We start from the raw sequence: 11,409 nt of genomic DNA on the forward strand, positions 1-11,409 counted from the left end.
GCTGCCAGTCACATCCCTCCTCCAATCGCGTCTCACTAATCGCCACCACATCATTCTGCCAAGTGTCTATCCAGACCTTCAGCTCATCCACCTTCCTTACAATACTCCTGGCATTAAAGTAAATGCACTTCAGAGATTTCCCACAACCTACCTTTGTCACCCAGTGCGGTAACTCATGGTTACCACCCATAGACCTCCTCCCATACCAGACCATACAGGATATTTCTAAATTTTTTTGTACTAATGTTACTCATAAAGTGGAATTCATGTAGATCATTGAATGTAATGTCAATAGTAGTGAGATAAACAAGTAGCAAAATTAAAATTACACCTTTAAATTACAATATCATACACATGGCAGCAACAAAACAACAGTGTGTGCTGGTGGCGGGTGATTCAGAGCATAAACTAATCCTTTCAATACAAATGCTTAGGAACACAACCGCAGCCACTAAATACGTGGCAAACCTGGGCATTGAAGATAAAGGCAATTTATTTGGCATTTACCCTATATACATGTGTAATAGTATAATTTTGAGGACCAATTTTAGGGTAAAATTTATGTTATTTTTGTCCACTGTAAGGACCTGCATCATTCGGGGCATCAAGAGCTCAGATGGGTGGGAACAGGTCCTCACTCGGGGCTCTGGACCTTCGGACGAGTGGGTGGCCGGGGCCTGGTGGTAAGTCCGTGGTCAGGGCATCAGGAGCTTGGAAACGCAGGCAGACAGCTGGGGCCTAGGCGAGAGTCCATGGTCGGGGCATCAGGAGCTCGGACGGGTGCAGGACCGGGGCCTAGTGATAAGTCCGTGGTCAGGGCATTGGGAGCTCAGATGGGCGGGTGGGCGTGGCTTAGGTGACAGTCCATGGTCAGGTCATTGGGAGTTTGGATGGGCGGGCCTAGGTGAGAGTCTGTGATCAGGGCATCGGGAGTTCGAACGGGCGTGTGACCTGGGGGATCGATTTTTACATGCAAGATATGGAAAATACCAGATTTTGGGGCTAAAATGGGGGTGAGGGGGTAGTTGAGGCCTACGTGATATTGACTATTACACATGTGTACATGCAGTAGTCAAGAACATTTAACAGTCCAGCTACAGGGACCGCTGTCTGCCCCTGCTGTCACTTGTGGACTCGTTCGTGCTTGCACAGGCCACTGGAGTGAGCAAATCCCTTGCCACACCAAAAGCAGCTGAATGGCCTCTCCCCAGTGTGGACATGTTGATGCATTAACAGGCTGTCTGACCGCGTGAAGCCCTTCCCGCATGAAAAGCAGATGAATGGCTTCTCCCCAGTGTGGACTCGCTGGTGTATCAACAAGTTGGATGACTGTGTGAACCCCTTCCCACAGTCGGAGCAGGTGAACGGCCTCTCCCCTGAATGAATTCGCCTGTGCTCCTGCAAGTGGGAGAGCTGCACACGGAACAGATGTACGGCCTCTCCCCTGTATGACTGCGGCGGTGAGCTTCTAGACGCGAAGGGTAAAGGAATCCCTTTCCGCAGTCTTGACATTTCCATGGTTTCTCCCTGGGGTGGCCACGCCAGCGCCTGGAGAGGCCACACACACGGCCAAAAGCCCGTCCACACTCGGATCCAACCAACGGCCTCACCCTGTTGTGAGTGGAGCTTTTCCCATCTGCATCACAGGGCCAATGGTGTCCGTGTTCAGGTCCCTGTCGATCCAGCGACTCTGCCAGACCATTCAGGGTGGTTTGTGAGGGTCGTCCTATCCGAAGATCTTCCACAATCGCCACCCTGTGGGAAAAAATTGAAAGAGAGTGTGAGGTTGGGGAATAAAAATGGAAAACTGTCCAGTACCAGCACAAAACGACGCTGGAACAGGTGATCATCGCCAATGGCTGAAGATGCGCATGTGATTCGGAGCCCTGACATGTCTCAGCGACCAGATGCCATTGCAGAGCTGAGCGCAGGTTCCATCACTATCTCCATCCCCCTGACAACATTGCATTAGTCACCAGAACCCTCCCATCTCTCTCCCTCTTCAGTGATGAGCGCATCCATGCATAGTTCCCTCTCTGGAACAGGTTCCTGTAACACCGGCCTGCTCACCTCATGACAAACCCCACCCACTAACCGCCAGGCGCCAAAATCTCTGGAACCCAGGACTACCTGATCAACTCAAAAACTTCCAAGACTTCCTGACTGCCCAACACCCAATTATTGGAGCGCACACCCAGGCAAACTCCGTAACTGCCTGGTCCCTCTGCCCCTGTCGGCTCGTTACAATTTCAAGAGGACAGGCAGAAACTTGGCGGGGACACATCCTTGGATAGAGGTCGCTGACGAGCTTGGCTAAAACTGTACAAATTACTTAATTGGGGCATATATATAACCGGGAAATTTACAGCACAGTACAGGCTCTTTGGCCCATGTGTTGTGCTGACCCACATCACCCTCCATTTTTTTCAATTCCACTAAGCTATCCATCTCTGGGAAGATCCTCTTGTACCTGCCTTAACCACCATGGCTCGTGTTAGCAATTTCAGCCCCTGGCCATCCACACGATCAATGCCTCTTGTCGTCCTGCAGTCCTCCACCAGGCCACCTCACCATCCTCCTAACATCAGGGCAGAAATGGTGATGGTCCAGATCCCTCCACACTGAGACAGGGAGTCTCTGATCTCCACCTTCCACTGAAGGGTGTCCATCATTCTCATGGACCCAATACCTCACGCACGGGGAGAAGGCCCTTTTCATCCAGCACACTGAAACTTTCACCCACCGCCATAAGAAAGAAGGTGAAGGAGCATTAAAAGCAGGACTAAAGTAAAACACCAAAGTCTGCAGAAAATGTGGGAGAAACTCAGTGCCCTGTATATCGCATAATCAATATTTCGGGCCTGAGTCCTTCATCAAATCAGGGCTGTCAGGTTTCTGTCAGTCTCCTGCAGCTGAGCAAATCATCCCAAAATATTTGTGTATATTTATTTTCTTCTTCTTTGGCTTGGCTTCGCGGACGAAGATTTATGGAGGGGGTAAATGTCCACGTCAGCTGCAGGCTTGTTTGTGGCTGACAAGTCCGATGCAGGACAGGCAGACACGGTTGCAGGGGAAAATTGGTTGGTTGGGGTTGGGTGTTGGGTTTTTCCTCCTTTGTCTTTTGTCAGTGAGGTGGGCTCTGCGGTCTTCTTCAAAGGAGGTTGCTCCCCGCCGAACTGTGAGGCGCCAAGATGCACGGTTTGAGGCAATATCAGCCCACTGGCGGTGGTCAATGTGGCAGGCACCAAGAGATTTCTTTAGGCAGTCCTTGTACCTTTTCTTTGGTGCACCTCTGTCATGGTGGCCAGTGGAGAGCTCGCCATATAACACGATCTTGGGAAGGCGATGGTCCTCCATTCTGGAGACGTGACCCACCCAGCGCAGCTGGATCTTCAGCAGCATGGACTCGATGCTGTCGACCTCTGCCATCTCGAGTACTTCGACGTTAGGGATGAAAGCGCTCCAGTGAATGTTGAGGATGGAGCGGAGACAACGCTGGTGGAAGCGTTCTAGGAGCCGTAGGTGATGCCGGTAGAGGACCCATGATTCGGAGCCGAACAGGAGTGTGGGTATGACAATGGCTCTGTATACGCTTATCTTTGTGAGGTTTTTCAGTTGGTTGTTTTTCCATACTCTTTTGTGTAGTCTTCCAAAGGCGCTATTTGCCTTGGCGAGTCTGTTGTCTATCTCGTTGTCGATCCTTGCATCTGATGAAATGGTGCAGCCGAGATAGGTAAACTGGTTGACCGTTTTGAGTTTTGTGTGCCCGATGGAGATGTGGGGGGCTGGTAGTCATGTGTGTCTATTAAGTGCAGTGTGTTGTGTGGGCATCATGTTCCAGAGAAAGGGAGGGTGGAAGGAAGAGGGGAGTGGGAGAAGGGAGCAGGGGAGGGGGATGGTGGGAGAGGGGGAAGTGGCAGGAGCGAGGATGGGGTGTTTGGGAAAGCAGGGGGGGTGGGAGAGATGAAGCTAAGAATCAAGTTTAAAGGCGTGAGCGCATTTGGAAGGAAAATTGAGTTGGTGGTCGGAGGCAGAGATTGGTTTGATGAAGGATGTTCATCAAATTGGGCTGTCCTCGGGGTCAGTACAGGGTACTATGTTTTTATTTACGTACATCAACAATTGGGAAGAGAATGTTTGATTAGCAAGCGTGTGGCCTTCATCAAAGTGCTTGTATGGTGGACAGTCATTGGAAGGGTAGGAGATGTTTACACAGACTTTAGAGAGACCTTTGACAAAATCCAACATGGTTGTCTTGGCCAGAAGGTGAGATAGAACACTACAACACAGAAACAGGCCCTTCTAAACAGTGCCTTATTGCTATTCTGCCAGGTGCCATGGACCTTAATCTGGACAATACCCCTAATCTCCTCCCACCCAGAGTGGAGCCCACATTCATTTATCTGGCAGCTTGTTCCACACCCCCACCACTCTATGTGTGAAGAAGCTCTCCCTCACGTTCACCTATGCCCTCTAGTTCTTATCTCAAAGCCGACTTGCATTTACCCCATCTGTACCCAACATAATTTTGCATTCCTCTGTCAAATCTCCTCCCATTCTTCTCTGCACAAGGGATCCAGGTGCGTTGGGTCGCTTTTCTAACTGGAGGCCTGTGACCAGAAGTGTGCCACGCCATAAGTGATGGGTCCACTTTTATATTCAAACAATTCAGATGAGAATGATTAGTACATTTGCAGGTGACCCCTAAAATCAGCAGCGTCGTGGGTGGTGAAGGTTACCCAAGGGTGCGGATCAGTTGGGAAAGGTGAAGTGTTGCACTTCTGGAAGTGAGGACATGGAGGGTAAATGACAGGGCATCTGAGGTGTGTTGTGGAACGGACTTAACAAGGACAGGGTTCCTTCTTTCACGTCCAACATAGTAAGTTCCCTCACCTGCAACACGGTCCCACTGCCAGACATATGTCCCCCTCTCCACCTTTCATAGAGATCGATCCTTCCGCGACTCCCTCGTCCATTCACCCCCTCCTACCAATTGCCCCTGTGACTGCAGAAAATGCCCCACTTGCCTCCTCAATAAAAAAAATGCCGCCCACTACAACTGCACAACACAGTTTGCCTAGCGGTTAGCACAATGCCAGCGATCGGGACCAGGGTTCGAATCCTGGAAGAAGTGTGTATGTTCTCCCCGTCTCTGCCTGGGTGTACCCTGGGGGCTCCAGCTTCCTCCCACCACTCGAAACAAACTGGGCATTGTAGGTCAATCAGTTGTAATTGGACGGCACGGGCTCGTGGGCCAAAATGTCCTGTCAGGTCTAATTTTTAAAAAATGAAATTTAAAATGTAAACACCCTCACCACTATATGGTCCCCCAACATTCCTTCCAAGTGAAACGGCACTTTTTCTGCATGAGGTGTTCCCATTGTGACCTACTCTACATCGAAGAGATCATTTCATTGAGCATTATGCACCATTCCCCCGACATGTCAAGCACCAGCAAATCGGAATTAACAGCAACTTGTCCAATTTCATTAAACACCCTCCCCAGCTCTCTCCCTCCCTCCAGCTCCCCACCCCCTCACTTCCTTCTCCTATCTTAGGGGCCCCTCTTAGCCCCCCTTTCCTTTCTTAACTTCTTTCTCTTCCAACCTGTATCCACCTGTTGGCTTGTGCTCCTCCCCCTGTCATCTATCTCCTCCTGCCTCCCACTTCCCCTACCACCCTCCTCGCCCACCTTTTTAAAAATTGAGACATCTACCTGTTCTTCCATATTCCTTGGAAAGGACTCAGCTGAAACGTCGACCACCCTGCTCTTTTGAGCATTGCAATCAACCCCTCTCCCTCTCTCCACCCTTCTCCCTCTCAACCCCTCCCTCTTTCTCTTCCTCAACCTCTTCCCCCTCCATCCACTGCTCCCCAGCACATTGCTTCTCCCCACTGGGCTCTTTGGGTCCAGTGAAGAGGAATGTGGACAGGTGCTTGGCTGGGAGAGGTATGGAGGGGCGCAGGTCAGTGGGAGTGTTGGGTAGACTAGGGGAGGGAGGGAGGGTGGGAGGAGGAGAAGGAGGGTGGGAGGAGGAAGAGGTGAGGGAGGGTGGGAGGAGACGGGGAGGGAGGTGAGGGGAAGATAGAGGGAGGAAAGGGAGAGAGGAGGAGGGAGGAGAAGAAAGGGATAGGGAGAGGGGTAGGGAGGAGATGGAGGGAGGAGAGAAAGGGTGGGGGAGGGGGGTGGGGGGAGGGGGATTGGGGAGGTGGGGGGAGGGGGATTGGGGAGGTGGGGGGAGGGGGATTGGGGAGGTGGGGGGAGGGGGATTGGGGAGGTGGGGGGAGGGGGATTGGGGAGGTGGGGGAGGGGGATTGGGGAGGTGGGGGAGGGGGATTGGGGAGGTGGGGGAGGGGGATTGGGGAGGTGGGGGAGAGAGGGACACGTCTCTGTTGCTGTAAACGACAGGCCCAGGCCCGACCCCGACCTGTTGCCGAACCCGTTCTCCGCCTGGTCGCCGCCGCCGACTCCAATCACCCCAACCGGCTGCCCATTGTTCGCGGCCGCCTCCTGTCTCCGCCGTCCGTGCATCGTTCCTCCCAGCTTGTGGGTGGCCGCTCACGGTCATGGTGGCGCTGCTGGGAGCGCCCGTCCGAAGCGGCCGACGGCGACCCGTTCCCCGGACAACGCGACCCACATTCCGGCTGCAGGAGGCGGGGCCTTCCATTGGGCGCCTTCTCAAGCGCGGGCGTTTCTGGGTAAGTGCTCCGCCATTCATCCGGGCGAAACAGGGACGTCTGCAGACGCTGTGATTGTGGGGAGAAACACACCGAGTCCGTATCCGTGGGAGACTAAGAAAATAGCCTACGGTTCGGGCTTGAGCCCTTCTTCAAGGGATAATCCCAGAGCAGGAAATCTCAGAATTCAAAGGGCGAGGAACCCAGACCAACAAATTAGATTGGATTGGGAACGAACTGATCATGTCTCTGCGAAAGGAGACGGAATGGAGGGACAGAGATGGGGAAAGGAGAGGGCGTGTGGGTTAACGAAAGCCGGAGAAGTCGATATTGATGCCATCCTCCAGTATTTCGGTGCGTTTTTACATTCGTTTGGCGGCCCCCTGGTTGTGTATTTCAAGTTCCAATTTATCATCCTTGTACATATCCAAACAGTGCACAACCCATAATGATCTCAATCATCTGGGACGATGACATCACTGTTTACCAGTCTCACAGCCTCTGGGAAGAAGCTATTACCCAGCCGGGCAGTCCTGATTGTGATGCTCCTCCTGCACCACTTCCATTTGACTATGGATGACCGGTTCCCTGGGGGTGGAATCGGAGGATTTGACCCACTGTATTATGGGCAGGTGTGGACAGAGGAAGATGGTGTCAGTGCCTGTATGGTGCTTGGTGGCGAGGAGGGACAGATAGCGGGCTGTTAAGCGCAGCAGCTTCAGGCGGAAACTTGGTCCAGAAACCCAGCTGGACTCTGCGACCTTGGAACTTCTGCCAGAGGCTCCATTCGGCGGTGGTCTCCCTCGCTGACACCTGCAATTCAAAAGGAACACCTGCCTGCCTGGGAGCGAGGGGCAACGCTTGTTCCACAGTTTGCTTCGCTGTATCGAAAGCAACCTGTTGCTCGGGACCCCATTGAAAAGTGGCTTTATTTTGTCGAGTGGTCTCAGAATCCAAATGAGGTGGGTTATATGTTGTCACCAAGAGACACCCAAAATTCTGGGTACTTTGCAGGCAGGAGGGAGCTTTCCAGCTCCTCTATCTGCATGGAGGTCCCCCTCCAACCCGCAGGGTTGTCAGGGATAATGGTGTGCTGTGCGCCCGTGTCGACGAGCACCAGCCAGCATGCTGCTACCAGGATGTGTGGCCTCAGGTCCGCCGGGCGGGAAAGGGCAGCGGAGTGCACGCGCTGGGGACCCTGGCCTCCATCCTATGGGAGAGGATTGGGGATCTGCCACGCACTGTTGGTGAGAGTAAGGGCAGATATATCTTGCAGCACCTGCTGTCTGATCTCAGCCTTAAGGACTGGGGAGATGAGGTCGGGTGATGCGTTGGGAACATCAGCTGGTTGTGTGGCACGGGCGACCCCAGAGTCCTGCTTGCCGGTACGTCGGCCGCATGCTTTCCCCTGTCCAGACACCCCCCCCCCCTCTTTACACAGCTCCTTCCAGCACGCATACAGGGCAGGAGTGGGGATCCCATCGATGCTAGTGGAGGTTCCATTCCAGCAGGGTGGGATACCGGGTTTGTATATGGCCGTGACCAAGCGCTCCCACTGGATGATCCGCTGCAGATACCCTCCTGCGTTACTGATGGCCTGGGTCTCGGAGATATTCCCCAGGGCACTGGTCTCTTGATGTGAGAGTGCCCCCTCATTCCACAGTCCGAGGAGCCAAGCAGCGAGGTGCTCACCTGTCTCAGTGGTCTCTGAGAGTTCCCTGGCGCGCGTCCCAGCTGCCCCCTCCTCATCGCCCCCCCCTCTCCTCCACGGAGGACCTGGGAGGGCTCAACGGTGGGGAGAGGGCCCGGGGGTCCCGTCTTCATCACTCTCCATTCAAATGTCCCCATTCCCCCAGCCAAGCGTCCGGCTGCTCACCTCGCCAGACCAAGGCTCTCACTTTAATCGGATCAGGTCGGCAGCCTGAGCCTGCTGGAACTGCATCAGTCGGCAGGTGACCTCTGTGCCTTTGATCTCTAGGTCGCTTGCTCTATCGCAAGAAGTGCCTCCTGCAGGTCCGTTCTAGGCCTTCTGTCTCCCTGTCCTTTTGCTCAGAGAGGATCAGCAGCTTGTCCACCAGCTGCTCGGTGATCCCTACCTGATATCTCAGCAGTGATGCCAGCAGCCAGTAGGCTCCCCTCTGACTACCCCTTGCCTTGCCTTGGGAAACCCCGATTCCTTAAAACCACTTGGTGGCCCATTCACTCGTCTCGAGGGTCCAGCTGGTCGGACCAATCCAGAGGGCTTACGAAGTCGGCCAGCATGATGGCCAAGCTTCCAAATTCCTCCCTATCGTTGGCCCATCGGGAATTCTGTCTTTGGGGCCAGTACTGATTTTCCTTCCCCTGTTCCAAAAAATCCCTCTCTGATCTGTGCTTGCCCAAAACCCTTGGGATCCTGCTCGCAGCGCCAAATGTTGTTCGGGTTCGTGTGGGTCTATAGGTTAAGAACCAGACCAAAGTTGAGGTACAAAGCACACGTTTATTTCAGGAATGCATATGGGTCAACAGGGTCAATATATTAGGCAAACCTCCACACACATACACAAATCTTTTTTTCTTCTTTGGCTTGGCTTCGCGGACGAAGATTTATGGAGGGGGTAAAAAGTCCACGTCAGCTGCAGGCTCGTTTGTGGCTGACCAGTCCGATGCGGGACAGGCAGACACGATTGCAGCGGTTGCAAGGGAAAATTGGTTGGTTGGGGTTGGGTGTTGGGTTTTTCCTCCTTTGCCTTTTGTCAGTGAGGTGGGCTCTGCGGTCTTCTTCAAAGGAGGCTGCTGCCCGCCAAACTGTGAGGCGCCAAGATGCACGGTTTGAGGCGTTATCAGCCCACTGGCGGTGGTCAATGTGGCAGGCACCAAGAGATTTCTTTAGGCAGTCCTTGTACCTTTTCTTTGGTGCACCTCTGTCACGGTGGCCAGTGGAGAGCTCGCCATATAATACGATCTTGGGAAGGCGATGGTCCTCCATTCTGGAGACGTGACCCATCCAGCGCAGCTGGATCTTCAGCAGCGTGGACTCGATACACAAATACGCAGGATGTAAATATACACCGGATAACGAGGAGGAACCGACAGAAGCTGGGGGAAATTACATGAACACACACACATTCAACAGTCAGGATCAAAGTGATACGACGTGCCCCCACCCCTTGAGTGGTACGGACAGACACAGCTCTTGCTACCTGGCCTCGGGACTCACCCCGACCCAATGTGAAAGGTGCTACTTACCTGCCAGGAGGAGTCCAAAAGGGCACGTGGTCCTTTCTAGTTCTGCAGACAGTACGGGGAGGAGGGTGGGGGGCAATCACTTGGGGCAGGCTGGGCCCCATTAGCTGCTGTGTCAGCTCGAGGCGCAGGCCGCTACATGACAACCCCCCGCCTCCCCCAGAACTGACGATCGGGGCACTGTTTTAGGAGGTTGGCCCCTGCGCCGTGGGGTTGGGTGAGTGATAGGCTGGTCAAAGTCCAAGTCGGCCGGTCTCAACCGGTCGAGTGTGAAAGTCTCTTCCCTGCCGCCAATGTCCAAAACACAGGTGGAGCCGTTGTGTCTGAGGACATGGTTTGGCCTCTTGTAAGACCGCTGTAGAAGTGTCTGGTAAGACCCGTGCTGAACAAACACGTATTTACAGTCAGTAACGTTCTTTGGGACGCAAGTGCAGGGTTAGCCGTGGGGTCTAGGTTTAGCAGGGGCCAGGGTGCCTAGGCGCTCTCGTAGTTGGGACAATGTGATCGTAGGGGGGTCCTTTAAGTCCTCAGGGGCTGTCACGAATTCGCCCAGTATAACTAGGAGTGCGCCATAGACTAACTCGGCAGAGGATGCCTCAAGGTCCTCCTTGGGTGCGGTGCGGATGCCTAACAGGACCCAAGGGAGTTCGTGGGCCCAGTAAGCCGTGTCGTTAAGGCTGCCTTAAGGTGTCTGTGGAACCTCTCTACCAATCCGTTGGCCTGTGGGTGATATACCTTGGTGTGGTGGTGTTGGGTCCCCAGGGCGTGAGCTAAGGCGGTCCACAGACTGGAAGTGAATTGGTCTCCCCTGTCCAATGTAAGATGTTCAGGGACCCTGAAACGCATTACCCAAGTGTTGAGTAAAGCCTTCTATGGAACCCTCTGATAGTGGCACCGCCTCTGGCCTTCCTGGTCAACCATTGTGAGAAGGTAACGTGTGCCTCTGAATACGGGTAAAGGCCCCACAATGTCAATGTGCACATGGCTGATGCGGCGAGGAGCTGGCTCGAATGCCTGTGGTAGAGCTTTGATACAAGTCTGGATTTTGGATGACTGGCACTGAGTAAAAGTCCTGTCCCACAAAGCAACCATACCAGACATATCTGTTCGCCACCATTTTGACTGTAGTCCTGATGGCAGGTTGAGCCAAGCTGTGGACCGAGTCCAAAACCCACCTCTTCAATGCAGCTGGAATGACAGGGCGAGGTTTACCCGTCAAAGTGTTGCAGAGCAGCGTGTTGTTGCCGGGGGCCATCTTGATGTCCTCCAGTTGTAAACCGTTGAGCGCTGTCCAGTACGCCAGAATGTCAGGGTCTGCTTGCTGCACATCACTCAGGGCCACGTAGTCGATACCAGGGGTAGGGTTGTTCACCGCCAAGATAGCGGGACGGGATAGGGTGTCGGCCACCACGTTGGATTTGCCGGCTATGTTTTCAATGTTCGCTGTAAATTTGGAAATGTAGGACAGATGCTGCTATTGCCTGGCTGACCACGGATCTGATATCT

General features: G+C 53.6%; 1 pseudogene; it reads right to left on the reverse strand.

The window, feature by feature from the left end:
• Positions 1-315: 315 nt before the first annotated feature.
• On the reverse strand, positions 316-6,660 carry LOC138761552 (zinc finger protein 239-like; annotated as a pseudogene).
• Between the last annotated feature and the right edge of the window lie 4,749 nt (positions 6,661-11,409).

This window comes from Narcine bancroftii, chromosome 4, assembly GCF_036971445.1.
Source record: "Narcine bancroftii isolate sNarBan1 chromosome 4, sNarBan1.hap1, whole genome shotgun sequence".
NCBI classification, from domain to species: Eukaryota; Metazoa; Chordata; class Chondrichthyes; order Torpediniformes; family Narcinidae; genus Narcine; species Narcine bancroftii.